At 41.2% G+C, this 15569-nt stretch overlaps 1 long non-coding RNA gene across 1 annotated transcript in view; it reads right to left on the bottom strand.

Moving 5' to 3' along the window:
- The window catches only part of LOC121941083, a 14870-nt gene extending 10503 nt beyond the window's left edge, over positions 1-4367 (bottom strand). Inside the window, exon 1 of the long non-coding RNA XR_006105723.1 lies at positions 4284-4367. This is a non-coding gene — a long non-coding RNA (uncharacterized LOC121941083). The remainder of the gene's footprint in view (positions 1-4283) is intronic.
- Positions 4368-15569: the final 11202 nt, after the last annotated feature.

Below are 15569 nucleotides of genomic sequence, written 5' to 3'. Positions count from 1 at the left end.
AGTAAAAAGTACAGCTCCAGTAAGAACCGTAAAAATAAGAGAACTGATATATATATATATATAGATATATATATATATATAACTCAGGGATGAAGTGATTAAAATTTGTTGGTCAAAGGTCAAAGGTTAAAGGTCATGGTGACCTTTATAAAACATGTTTTTGGCCATAACCCAAGAATATATGTACGCTCAAATTTCACACAAATGTCTAGTGGGATATAACGATGAAGAGCTGACATTTTTATTAGCAAAAAAAAGTCCAATTTAATAAATAATGACAATGAAACAGAAAACAGAACAGAAAAAAGTTCTTAAAATTAAAATAAAATTAAAATAAATTCTGTCAGATAATTTTAAAATATATTATAATTACAGATTGATAATAATCACAAATTTATAATGTCTGTTGGGATATATATATATATATATATATATATATATATATATATATATATATATATACTACACAAAAAAAAACCTAAAAAATGGTAGAAAGTTCAGGAAGAGCGACTGAGGAGCGATCCCTCTTTACCAGATGTGAATCCATCCTCACTCAAAACCTACAATCAACACACACACACACACACACACACACACACACACACACACACACACACACACACACACACACACACACACAGTCAGATTGTTTTATTCCCTTTTTTTAAATGCTGTTTTTGTTGAATTTGGTTTTCTCTGTGCTCTTCTCTGTGTCCTCACTTTTATTGCACGTCTTTGTGTCCCTTCAGATCATGTCTTCTGTCTGTTTTTGTGTCCCTGCACCTGCCTTTACTTGTTCTGTTATCACGGATTTCACGATAAAGACAGTGATGTTACTTTCTGATGTTAAGACTCGGACTAGTTTCAGTGATCAAATACGAGCGGTTTATTTGATCCAAAGTTCTTGGACTGAAAGACGTAAAGAGAAACTTCTGGCACGCTCGGAGGAGGTGAAGCCGGTGTGTAAATCACAGGAAGTATCGGAGGAGACGTGAGGGGAGAAATGAGGTGAGGAGGAGAGAGGAGAGAAAGAGAAGCGACAGGAGATGAAGAGAGATGAGAGGATGTGGAGGAGAGAGAGTCAAGATGACACCAGATAATAAGAGAGGAGGAGATGAGAGGAAGAGGAGGAGGAGGAGGAGGAGGGTAAGTTTCCTCCTCAGGGGAGACGTCGACCTGTCAGAGTAAATGTCTCCTCTGCAGGGAGATAAAATCATATTTAAAGATCAGACGCTTTAAATCCCGACCAGCTCTCTGTTTGAAGAACCTTGAAGGAGACGAAGGAGGAGGAGGAGGAGGAGGAGGAGGAGGAGGAGGAGGAGGATTATTAGCTCTTCATCAGCAAACTCCTCCTGACATACTCTGCATTTTTTTAACTGGAGGGACATCACTTTTCTTGTGATGCGTTTTTAAATATTCAAACCTGATTTTATTTATTTATTTTTTTTTTTTTCAAAAAAAAGTGGAGAAAAAAGTCAAAGAGCAACTTGGTGAGAAATGTCCAGAAAAATCACAAAAAATGTAGATTTAGAAAATTAATTTTTGAAAGCTCTGGGAAAATGTCTGGAGAACTACAAATTTGTAATTATTGTAATTATATATTTTAAATTTTCTTGCAGAATTATTATAATTTTAAGGACTTTTTCATGTCAGTTTTCCTTTTTTATTTATTTATCTTTTTACATTGAGTTTTTGTTGTTTTTTGTTTATGATTTTTGCTAATTTTCAGGTAATGTTTTTTTGTTGTTTTTTTTTTTTACTTTTTTACTAATTCTACTGATTTTTGGGTCCTTTCTCCTTAAGTTTCATATATAAACCTTATTTGGTTTTCTTTTAAAAAAGTGGGAAAAAAGTCGAAGAGCAACTTGGTGCGAAATGTCAAAAATTTATATATATATATATATATATTTATTTATTTATTTATATATATATATTTTACAGAATTATTTTATGTTTTAAGCACTTTTTTCTTCCTTTTTTATTATTATTATTTTGTTAAATAAATACACAATACCAAAAAATGTAATGGTGGGATTCCATAATGGTACGATGTTTCAAGGCAACATTTGCATTTTAGTGATTTTCTGTTAATTTTCAAATAAGTACATTATACAAGATTTTTTCAAGATTTCACAATGATAGAAAAAGACGTTTCAGACCATTTTTTGTGTGGAGAGTTATTGGGGCTGAAACATGTGGGGAAAGCCCCCAGAAAGGGTACATTTTCCACTTCCATTTTCCAGTTTTGTTTCTGCTTTTTTGTGTTTTTAATTCAATATCCGCTCATTTTTCGTAATATGTGGAACATTTCTCACCAAGTTGCTCATTGCCTTTTTCCATGTTTCTGAAAGAAAACAGCGTTCACAGGTTTAAATATTTGTGAAAAGTGTCCGAAAGCAGCACAGGAAAAGTGATGACGACGCTCCAGGTTTCAAAGGGTTAAACTGGGAAAAACACTGAAAATAATGTTTTACATAGAAAAAAATTGGGGCTGCTAACGATGATGCAAAACTTTATGAGTCTGAAACGTTTTGGGGGATTTCTTACAGATGTTTTAGAACCAGTGCCACCAGGAAAACCAGTTTCACCATCAAAACCAGGACACAAATCAGACCAGGGAGCGTTTCAGACCGTCACCGTCAGCACGTGTGACACGGCTCTGCCACTCAGCAAACTAAAAGTCCAAGTTTTAAGTTTCAAGCTGATTTTTTTTATCTGTTCAACTTTTTTAGCAACTTTTCCTGCCTGAGTTTTTATTATCACTGCACAAATAAGTTGACACATTGATCAAACACTAACACACACACACACACACACACACACTTAAACACAAAACACACACACACCTGCTGGAAGCCTGCTCCCATTGGCTGAGCCCTGTGGTGGGTGTGGTATTGATCAGAAACACCAGCAGCAATTATACGACTTCACACTGAGCCTGGAGCTCATCGCTATTCACTGTGGAGAACACACACACACACACACACACACACACACACACACACACACACACCACAGTGACTCTTTGATTAATGCTAATTTGTGTGTGTGGACGTGGAGCGCCTTAATCCTCTCCTCTAATTGGTCTTTCATTATGGCTGAGGGGGGATCAGGGGTGGGGGTGTGTCTGTGGCCCTTCGTTAAGGTGGTGTCACCGTGGTTACCGTGGCTACATGTGAATGTACGAGGGGCCCAGAAAGACACCAGAGCGGAGGAGACAAACGGACGAAACAAACCAGCAGTGACTTTAACCCGCGGTGACTTTAACCCGTGGTGACACACTGACACATTTTCATTTCTAAAGTTCAACATCATGATTCATGAGGACTCGTTAAGTTTGTGTCCATCTGATGTCCAATATTCTCTGTCTCTTAGCTCTGTTTTTGGTCTCCACCAACTCACAAGAGATGAATAGCTAAATGGCTGTCCACACCAGGAACTATAACTGTAACTTAACTATAACTATAACTATAAAGGAAACTATAAACTATAACTATATATAACTGTAACTGTAAATATAACAGTAACACACACATATATATAAATATATATGGCAGTTGGGCTCAGATATGTTCGTATAATCCTGAGATTGTTTCCTCTCTGTAATCTTCACGCCTCACAGCATCGCCTGCAGCCATGCGTCCGTCAGGCGTGTCGTCACCTGCGGCCGATCGTTTCCCAGCAGCCTCAGCTCCCTCATTAACCCTGCACGTCCTGCCTGATGGTGATTCTGGGGCTCACAGAGCAGCTCAAAACTTATCTTTTTTTACTTTATTTTAACTTTTTAATGTAGCCTATTAATTGTATTTCCTCATCTCTGTGACAGAGAGACTTTTAAACTGCAGTATAAAGTGAAACAGAGTCAATATAATCAGAAAGACTCCATATTCACTGAATATTTCTGCTGCTGACAACCAGAGCGCCACGCGGAAAAAATCGGCGAGCCACCGTTTCTGTAGACGAGCCGCAGCTGAGACGCAGCTGAGACGCGCCTGACACGCGCCTGACACGCGCTGCTCAGGCGGGCAGTGTGCGCGCGCTAATTTGATAACATGGGCGCCAAAATAAAAAAAAACAACACGCTCGGCGCTGCTGCTCACGCGCTCCCGACGCGCGCTGTGTGATCTGCTCGGTGACGGACTGGACTCATCCTGAAGGTGAAACTGAAGCTGAGACAACAAACCAAACACACCGAGGAGCGGAGACACCTGACGGCGCTCGCGGTGGCCGCCATGACACCCTCAAACAAACAGAGTAAAACCAGCAGAGAGACATGAGCTCACCTGAAGGCTGCAGGTAACAAGCCGCTCCGCTCCAGTTCCGCAGCTGAGGGAGAAACACAGAAGCTCCAGCTGTCCCACACAGACCTCCACCTCAAGCTCCTCTGCAAACTTTTCTTGGCTCCGCCTCCCCTCTGACGAGGAAGTGGGCTCAGGTGTGGCTGGAGGCGGAGCTAAAACCCCACTTACCTGAATCTGCATCAAAGATCCTAAATCATCTGAAGCCTCGAACACCTGAGCTGATGGGTTTGATTTCTTTACAAAGCATGGGTGGAAGTTATAGTAAAATTACCTGAAACTGAGCAAAAGAAGAAAGAAAAAATAAAAATGAATAAATAGAGCAACACAAAATAATGAATAAATATATAGATAAATGGTTAAAAATAATAAAATAATAATAATAATAATAATAATAATAATAATACTGTCATTGTTGTTATTATTATTATAGTTTTCTGGACATTAAAAAAAAATTAAGTGCTATCTTCTGTTTTTTCCTTATTCCTTGCAGTTTGTGGGACGTTCCTTGTCAAGTTGCTCTGTGCCTTTTTACCACGTTTTTGACAGAAATCAAAACCATTTGCTCAAGTTTCAAATGCTTAAATGCTGCTTTGATGGACTCGAGTTACTGCAAGTTATTTCTTGTTCAGTTCTCAGCAGCATGAATCTGTTCAGTAACATTGCTGTTGAGCAGGTTGCCTCGGTTGCCGTGTTGCTGAAGCACGTTGCCGGTTGCTGTCTCCTCCACTCCTCAGGTTTAATGGTTTGATTTCTGCTCCTCCATCATCGTCCTGATCGATGTTTCTGAACGAGGAGGCAGCTGCTGAGAAAAGCCTCATTAACAAACTGATCAGTCGTGCATGAAGCTTCGGTGCGTGCGCGGCTTTGTGTGGTTTTTTTGTGTTGCCGGTGATTTAAGTTGCCCTCTCACCAGAATTGATCCTTTACCTACATAAGAAGAGAGAAAAAATACACAGCCCCTGGATCTCATGTTTTAAAGTTTATTCAAAGTAAAAATACACTGAAAAACCACCTGGATGTATATCACTTTTCTTGTACTGTTTTCAACACCTTTCACAAGTACTTAAACCTCTGAAACCTAACTGTTTTACAAATAAAAAAGTGAAAATATAAATATGATCAAAAAATAGGGAAAATGTCCAGAAAACTATTATTTTAATTCGATATTGGAAATGCTAATCCAATATATATAATTTTATTTATTTATTTGTTTATTTGTTCATTTATTTATTTATTTATTTATTTATTTTTAGCACTTATCAGAATAATTTTCTTGTTTGTTTTTAGTCTTTACTTTTCTTTTTGTTGCTTATTTTGATGTAATTTTCTTGTAACTTTTTATTAATTCTTTACTCATTTTTGGGCCATTTCAGTTGCTCACTGACTTCTTCCCATGCCCACACGCCAGTTTATTTATTTTAATTTGATACTTCTGTATGTGATTTTTTGTTTGTTTGTTTTTTACTTTTCTTTGCTTATTTTTAGATAGTTTTAATTTATTTAATAATTTCTGGGCCATTTCTTGTTCAGCTGCTCATACTTCTTCCCATGCACACACGCAAATTACATATTTAAAATTAAGTTACAAAAAAACAAATACATGTATTCTATTTATATATTTTTTTAGCACTTCTTAGAATTATTATTTATTTATTTATTTAACTTTTCCTTTTGTTTATTTTCAGATAATTTTCTTGCAACTTTTTACTAATTTCTTCTCAGTCTTTGGGGTCATTTCTCTTTTTTTTAAAGTTACCTTCTTCTCATGCTCACATGCTAATTTGCTGAGGTTTAAAAGGGTTAAGTGCTGCATCCTCAACAGCTGCTCATTCAGGTACATTTTAAAAAGTAAAATCTCAAAATAGTCATTTCACAACTTTTTAATTGTCACTTTTCAAAAGCAGATTTTAAAAACAAACCAGAAATGTTCTGTTTTGAGTTTTTTAAAATTTTTTATCACTGTTATTGTGACTTCCTGTGTGCAGGGCGTCAGGGCGTGGTCTCGTCTCAGGTTCAGGTTCACAGTCTGACCTGCTGACCTTTAGCGTGTTTGCTGCGGGGGCGTATCAGGTCACGCTGTGTGTTCCTCTCTGTGTGTGTGTGTGTGTGTGTGTGTGTGTGTGTGTGTGTGTGTGTGTGTGTGTGTGTGTGTGTGTGTGTTGTGGAAAGGCGATGCCCGGTGTTGGCGGCTGGCTGAATTATTCACGCTCCTCTGCGGTCGTCTCCCTCCCTGAAACCTGAGAGGAGAAGGTGAGGCGGCGCTCCCAGCCTCCACCCGGCACACGGGGGAGAATCTGAGCTCAGCCGACAACAACAAAACACACAGCAGGGGGGAGGAGGGAGGAGGGGGAGACAGGGAGGTGTGGAAACTCACCAGGAGAGAGAAAAAAAGACGATTTCTGTGGATTTATCAGTCTGCCAATACAGGTCGTCCTCAGTCTGCCGCGTGTCCATCATGGAGGGACAGTGTGGACGTGTCTGTTAGTTAATGAATCTGCCAGTCAGGCTGTAAACTCTCGCCGCCGGAGCAGCTCGTCCAGGCTGCAGATTCAATCAGAGAACAGTTTGTTTCTGAACGTAGATTATTGTCACACAGTGTTGCTGTCACGTAAAATGCCACTCTGAATGACGTGCAGGCGTCCTCAAACACACAGAGCTCTTAAACAGATCAGTGAAATCACAGAGCTGTCTGAGCATTAAGTTAAGATTATAATATGTTTAATTAGTGATTCCCAGGATGCAGATGGAGCCATAAAGCTGCCGTTGGCTGGGTGTTTGTGTTCGCCCTTCCCTCTGTGAAAAATAAATAAAATAATAATAATAATAATAATAATTAATAGGAGTTACATAGCACTTTTCTAAGTACTCAAAGACACTTTACATGAAATGCAAAAAAACAAAAAAACAAAAATAGAAGTCATACGTACATTAACCACATGTTAGCATTTTCAAAATCCCCTTCGGGTTAGGGATGCAAATTGTAAGCAATTTCCTTAATCAATTAATCAGTAAAATTAATGATTGATTAATCAATTAATTGCTATTTGAAAATGAAATCTTAAAACTGTGCATTTTATCCTCAAAGCTCACTGCAACATATTGCATATATTTTGACAGCATTTCATAGCTTATTGATTAAATTTCGCATGTTTAATCACATTTTTAACAACGGATTAATCGATCATTAATTAATTTGTTATCATCCCTAGTTTGGACCCAAATGCAGCACACAGGGAACCAGGACAGCACGTGCTCATCCCTTACTGGTCACATGTTGACCAGTAATGCAGGAGTGTGACAGAAACAACAACAACAACAACAACAACAACAACAACAACAACAACAACGTCCGAGCCAACAGCTTGCACACTGAAAATGACAAGTTTTGACAAAGACTGGGATCATGCAATAATGATTATTATTATTACCGGGGGCAGATGTAATGTTTTGGGGGCCCGGGACCACAAGCACATGCGCTTATTTTCAGCCTTTCTCTAACTGGGAATGTTGGCAGCTATAGGAGAAGTAGGCCGACTCAGAAGTTTCCTGCAGTCAGGAGAGGTTGGCCTATTATCAGCACAATGTGCTGAAATGTACCCGAAGTTTGTTTAGGATGGAGATTTTCATTTTTATATAATGCTGGAAAGTTTAATAAATAATAATAAATCAGATGTTTATTACACTCCAACACACCATGGTCACATGACACTGTGTCAGTGAACTATGAGGACAAAAAACAAACCACAAAAAAAGAGCAAAATAATCGTTCTTTAATCGTAATCAGTGTAAAATGTTCAATTAATGGTGATATTGATTTGAGGTTTGAGGCTCGGACATTTTAGTACCTGGACCTCTGTGAGTTTTAGTAGAATAGGTCCTCCAGCTGGTGATGCTGTTCTACAGTATATTTGTCATGTTCAATGTCTGACAGAAAATAAATATTTAAACCAAAATTTACCTGATGATATCTTCATATCTCACTGAGGAGTCAAAGGAACCTTTAAGCTCGACAGAAATAGTGATTTGATGTATATTGTGATATATATCGATATCAACTGATGTGAAAAAAACTATCATGATAAGACTTTTTTTCGCCCAGCCCAAGGCCTTGTGAACGCAACTTGGAAAAGCCAAATCTCTGTCTCATAGGACTCACATGCCAGATGTTGGTCTCCAGTCAAACGCTAACAATTTTATGGTATAACATTTTTGTGCCGGGGCTCTGATCTTGGGCCGTACAGACCTCTGTGACACTTAATACAGATATTCACAGCCCTAATAACTCTCACTAACCTTTCAACAAGAAGAACACAAGAAATATCAAAATGTTATTGGGAGATTGCATGATAATGTATTTTTTCTGACTCTTAATTAGGACAAAATAAAAAAAGCTATTTTTTGTGTTCACAATACTGAAAGTAACTCACTGTTCATCCCTGCTTTCTCTCCGTCAGCCACAAGAGACTGTGAAATCCCAGAAATCCTCAGAAAGAGAGCTGTGAAAGAGTATTAGTGGTATTCAATAACACTCACACACACACACACACACACACACACACACACACACACACACACACACAGAGTTTCAGTGTGCACGAGGACGGCTGACATCAGCAGATCTGACCGCTGAGAGGCCGGATTAGAGCCAGAGTGTTTCTGTTACAAGGCAGATCAAACAGAGAGCGAACACTGGAAACAGGCAGATACAGAGGTCTCACTCTGCCTGGATTTCAGGGAACATCACACAGCAGCAGACTTTGATCTCCGCTCAGAAGTGGGTGGGATTTTATCAGCCGAGGAATCGAGATGCTGCAGCCCAAAGAAACATCGCTCCAGATGGATTTCTACTGAATTTGTTTCGGGTCAAATTCTCCACCAGCCCCACTAATGCCAAACACCCCAAATAATTGTCACTTTAAGGGCTTATTGTCATTACATGAGGGATGCTCAGGACATTTCTACAATTTTTTGCATGTTTCTAGGATATTTGTCCTGTTTATTTTTATATTTTTGTTTATTTCAACCTCCAAATATCACATTTAAACTGAGGAGGAGAAGTTCAGAAATCATGCACAATGTTAGTCAAATGTTCTCATTATATTCAAACAAATCTGACCTGATGAATAAACTGAAATGTGATAACTTCATCCAATGATCAGGGAAGAAAAGCAGCCACATTTTTCAACTCTCACACATGAAGACTTTTTCTAAAAACCCCACAGTGGTTCTTGTACAAAAAGAGCTCTTTCTTCTTTGTTGGTGAAATACTAAATTTTGGACACATCAGCGCTGAACAACAAACACACATAACGATACAACAGAAGGACACCCAGAGAAACGGTCGATAGAGCATTAGCATCTTTATTTTTTGTCGTTGTTGCATAGGAAATGCACATCTTGCTTCCAGTAAATTGAGTCTGCGTGGACATGGAGTCACTAATGGGGCCGAGAGGGATGGGCCAACACTTCACCAGTTCAACAGAAACAACAGTCGGAAAAAGGGAAGAACGGAAAAAAGATAACAGAACAACATATACAGACGACAGAAGGAGGGCTGACCGTCAGAGACGTCAGTGCAAACTCACAGCTTCAGAACACAGAGGTGGGACAACAATGGCACCGGACAAATGGAAACTAGTCAACATTGAACAAAAGTGTAACACCAGACCGTGGACCGGTGCGGCGGTGGCGGCAGAAAACGCCGCCCTGTTCCATAAAAGAGTTGTAGAGGCACAAGGTTTAAGTCAGTTCTGGGTGAGGATGGAGGTGATGGAGGAACCGGTGGTGGTCGGGATAATGGATGTCGTCTGGTGGTGAATCGGGCAGTGAGAAGGGGATGATGGGATACGTGAGGCGATGGTGCGAATGTGTGACTCAGACTGCAGCGGGACGCGGTCCGCCCGGCGACGCTCGGGGGTAAAGATAAAGATAAAGCTCTCCTTCCTCGAGATTGTCGTGGGTTCGCTACAGTTAGCGTCGCCTCCAGACGGCTGGGCGAAAGGCAACGAGAAACGGCGATCGAGCCAATGGATAATCTGCATTGATGATCGGCTCGAAGATTCAACACCGGCTGGAAAACGAGAGAATGTGGGCAGTTTTGGGCCGTTGGAAAAAAAACAGAAAAACAACAAATCCCTGGTTTGTTTTAGTTGATAATTTGAACACAGTGACGGAAATGTTTTGATGCTAAGATTTCTGTTCTATTTATTCTAAAGGACAATGCCAATGTTTTTGTTTCTTTGAGTCCGTCTGCTAAAGATCAGATTTTCAAAGCATGCTGTCGCGTTTTAAACATTTACATTCAGTTTTTCTCCCAGTACGCCATTGATTTACACTGGCTACCAACTGAAATGTTTCATACGACACCCTACGAGAATGATTTGCAAATTTACAACACGGCAGCGCTCTTGGGAAAATCTTAAGCAGCGGCGTAGAAGACTCACAAAATCATCGGCATCGTCCTTTAACAAAACAGTCTGGTCATCAGCAAAGTTTGTCAACCCAAAGTTTTCTGCCTAAAAGAGATGCACAAGTCGAAGAAACTGTTAAGTTTCAAAGAGCCGAGCTGCATCGACAGGCTGCGAGTCGAAAACAGAGAGGAGCCACTGGAGGTGAGCTAGACAAGCCAATCGACCCCAGCTGGCCTGGGACTGGGAGAGGAGAGGGGGGCGAGAGAGAGGGGGGAGTCTCCCAGGTGCTGGCTACCTCTTTCTCTTTCTAGACCTTTCTCATCCTGGAGGAGCGGCGGCTCGTTTGAAGTCCTGCCGAGGGAGACGCAGCGGAGGCTCGATGAGGAAGGAGGGGGATTCTGTCCCGGATAGTGCTGAGCGCTGCAGAAAAAGGCCGAGGCCATCGATTTGGTCTCCTGCAGGAAACTGCCTGGGGAGGAGGAGGAGGATTCACCCAGAGCCACGCTGGTCAATGGACGCGAGGGGAGGGCGGAGAGGAGGCGAGGGGAGGCCAGACCAGCCGGGTGTTTGCTGATGTTCAAAGTTAGCCGGAGATTGTCAGATTGAAACCCCGCGAGGCTGCGGCAGTCCGCCGATCGCCCCGGGGCAGTCATCATGGTGGCACACCCATCAGATCAATGACAATGAACTGACAGAGAGTAGAAAACCGTGGAGGTGTTCGGTGGCGGTTTCATGTCGGGATGAAAGAGTCCCATGTGTGAGGATGGAGAGATGAAGGAGGTGAGCAGAAAAAGTTTTGAGGCATACAGGGAGAGAAACAGAAGAGAGAGGAACCAAAACAGGAACATAATCTGGTTTTTGTAAATTTTTTTTCTCATTTGTTGTCTTCGTAACAGTTTACTAGGCGATTATGGAAGAGCATGCAGTTATATCTTATGATTATTGTACATTAGCTATAATCAGAGGGGCCTGACAGACAGCAAAGGCTACTGGTGGTCAGAAATTTCAACAATTACAAACAATTATTGTATTCAGTATTCAGAAGAGCATTATAATACAGGTTTTCACAGGCACTACATTTGATCTTTTTCAATATATCATGTAATATGCTGGTTTGTTTTTATTTTTCATTTCTTTTTCAGATTTTTTGTATAACTCGTTCGGTCCGTAGAAGCTGGGATCTGGAAGGACTGATCGTAAAAGAAGGCAGAGGCTGAAATTTTTCACAAAGTTAGATACCAAAGTCCACGTGGGCAGGCGCACGCACGTGAGCCGCGCCCCGCGTGCACGTGTGGATGTCTGTTTTGAAGTCAGTGCATAGTTCTCATGCAGATTAGACTGCTATGCTTTGATACGCTGTCAGGAAGCATGATAGTAAGTTCAAATTGTCACATTTTCCAGCTTACCTCCCCTTCACTGGCTTGATTTAACACTTAGCACCATGTAATGGTTTTGCAATCGGATAAATAAATATCTTTGCAAAGGAGCAGTGACACCGTAATTCATTACAGTTGAGCGCTGGAGAGCAGCTTCAGTGTTACCTGCCTCCTCGTCCAATGACTTTCCTTCATCTCTCTAAAGTGATGCCATTTATACTCATTTCCCCGGCTCGTCGCACTGAAGGATGTCTTCCTTCTGCTTCGCGGGGACGGGGGAAACGGCGGCGCTTTTATTCAGTTTAGAGCGACTGAAAGCTGCTGGAGTCGGATTTTAGGTGTCACTGAAGCTCTCCCTGTTCCTTAAACGATTGTTCTACGAGTACTGTACGTTCAGCATTGCTATAATTCACATACTCAGGTCTCTAAAGTGATTGGAAGTATTTGGGTGGATTAAAAATACCCTGGTCTAGAAGAATTCTGCCCCTCTTCACGTTCAATTACCTCCTGACCCCGTCCAGAGTGCGCACTCGCACAGCGGTCCGGTCTGAAGGATTTGTTTCTCAGGTGGTGGCGAGGAGAGTTTTTATCTCTGCCTGGGAGAATTTGGACAAACATGAAGATAACAAAGGCGCTAGCATAAAAAGCTCAGCCTTCATTCAACCCTGTTTCCTGACGGAGCGGCAGAATTCCTCAAAGGCAAAAAAAAATAATCAAAAACTCTTGGCAGGGAGGGGGTGAAGCAAGAGGAGGGAGGAGGGGAGGCGAATGCTTCTCTTATGGAGTTTCTAAGTCAGTCTTTGACTCCAGCTCTCGCTCATATTGCTGATCGGACAAGCTTTGGATCAGTTTTCTAGACTCCGGGTGGACGGAGGAAGCTGCAGGATTCGGGGCGGTTAGAAGCTCAGAGGGGTTTGTTAGATTTGTTTGTCAATTCGTGAGTTTCTGTCAGAAAATGCTGGTGTGAGTTAGCGTTAAGGTGCTTGTTGGTTCAGCCGGTTGGACGCAGCGTTGGGCCTTATGGGCTCATCACTCTCTCAGTCTTGGCTTTGATTTGTAGGTCTGCTGTTAGGTTTGTGAAGGAGGAGAACGTGGTGTAATGAGCTTCACATTCAGCCCCTCCCCAGCCTCCACCACCACCAACACCAGCACCGACACCACCACAAACACCACCAACAACACCAGCACCACCCAGTGAACTGGAACTCTTCACAGCTTTCCCTTCAAGGACTCCTTTCCAGTGGAATTTGAGTTTTTGCTCTGTTTTTTTGTTTTTGCATTCTCCCACTATTTGAATGCTGATGTTAATACATAAACCTGAAACTACTCCAGATTTCAGTCAAAAGACTAACTCAAATAAAAAAACACACCTCTTTTCCACTTAAATGCCCCCTTGCCTAAAAACAGACCGTTTCTCCTTATTTGAAATATTCAAACCAAAGATGCTTTTTATGGCCTCTCCAATTCATCAAACTGATTTCTTGAGCATTATTTTGCACATTTGCTTAGAAATTCAGTACGCTATTTGGTATGTTTGGATTTGCCACTTCAATTTAGCAGGTTTGAACAACCCGTTCTCATTCTGAAGTTGTCAAATACAGCCGCTTGTTCAGTGATTTCTGCGTCAGACACAGACAAAATCAGGTATCCTTTCGTTTTGTGGTGGCATGATACGCCGATGGATGACATCAGTATGAAACGCCGCCAGATAACATCGGAATTTAAGTAGTCCCTACAGGGTTGTTTGGAGGGGAGGTGGATGGGTCCAACAAATCCTGGACTTTCACCTGGGAGCCTGCTGTTTGCTTCCTGTATGGTTAGGTTTTTTCTGAACTTAACAAGTGCTTTTGTTGCACAAGAAAATAAACATAAATACGAAGTGTTTAGTAAGGATCTTTTCACATTAGACGTGATTGTTTCATACTATGCCCGAGCACAATCCGGTGTTTAGCCGTCACATTAGTAACGTTGTTTTGTGCTCGAGTAGACATGCATGTGCACAGTCCGATACAGTAGGTGGCGGTGTGCAGGTAGTTGTACTCACAAAGAAGAAGCAGCAATCACTTGCGTTAGGCACATCTGTTTATGTTCTGTGCAGGAAATGCAAAGACTGAACCATGCTGCAACGTTAAAATAAACTGGACTTTGGGGTCAATTGCTGGGATGTTGGCGTGCAGCCCATTTTTTGGGAATGTGCGCATAGTCCAATCTCTAGCACACGGACGGCATCACTTAAAATTGCACCGGACGAAACCTGTCGCATGCACATGAAACGTGGCAGGATGGCGTCTGGTTGAAACACAGCCAGAGATGATGTAATATAATGAGCTGGACTTTGATGCAGAATGTTGTGTGAGCTTGCTATTACTAATGTGATGTTTTTTTTTCTACACCTCCTTAGACTAATCCTAAACATCCGTGCCAGCATGTGAGTTTGTTGACATCCTGGCGTTGGTTGCCAAGTACTGTTGTTGCTTAAACATAACCACATGCAGCGTCACCCCGCCATGTGCTATTGTTGACATCATGGAAGCAGCATCTCGGAACATAAACAGCAGACGCAGAAGGATACCTAATGCGTGAAAGGTAGACGTGAAAGTCAACTAACAAAGCGGCAAAATGTTACGACTTGGAATGAGATCATGTAGGATGAACACACCCGGTGTAGACCTTGACGGATGCCTAAAGGAGCGGCTGCATGTCTCGTTTAGACAAGATGTTGAGAGTCTTAACATAATGTTTGGGCTATTTATGGAGGTGAAAGTCAATATCTCCTATCGTGATAAAAGCAGTAAAACTCGAGGGGAAAGCAGGAAATGAGCAGAAACTCTCATCACACTGGAAGTGTCCTTCATTCCCGGGACTTGCCGTTCTTCGGCCGATTATCTGCTGCATGAATGTGATGCTGTGATGAGCTGCAGTGGATGTGTGGATGGACGGAGATCAGAGTGGACCTCCAGGCCCAGGTGGGGCTGGAGGAGGAGGAGGAGGAGGAGGTGATCTTGTGGGCCAGTGAAGAAAGAAACAGATGGAAAAGAAAAAGAATCATGTTGCATAATCAAGCTGTTTATTTTCCTGCATGGAATGGTGAACACAAAAAAAGATGCCTAGATGCATTTATAGTAGGGGCATCCTTTGGCTGGCTATGTCATTGTCTCCTGCCTAAAACTAAATTTTTTTTTAAAATGCATAAAAAAACGCTTGCTTTTCTTACCAATTTTCCTCAGAATTACCTAGATGTAGCTTCATCAACACTGATGCAACAAATAACCTTCAAAACATACAGCATACTGTAACATCCATTTACAATGGTCTTATCACCACAGCGCCCTATACTTTTTAAGTACAGGAATATGCTATACCATCAACAGAGGAAATGTTCTTAAATACATACAAAAAGGAAAGCAAAAAAAGAAAAAAAATAAAGAGAGAAAGGAAACAGGAAAGTTTTCAACTTAAATCCAGTTCCCAGAAAACAAACC

This window comes from Plectropomus leopardus, chromosome 3 (genome assembly GCF_008729295.1).
Source record: "Plectropomus leopardus isolate mb chromosome 3, YSFRI_Pleo_2.0, whole genome shotgun sequence".
Classification (NCBI taxonomy): domain Eukaryota; kingdom Metazoa; phylum Chordata; class Actinopteri; order Perciformes; family Serranidae; genus Plectropomus; species Plectropomus leopardus.
Note: the sequence above shows the minus strand (reverse complement) of the source record. Positions and strands in the feature narration are given on the sequence as shown.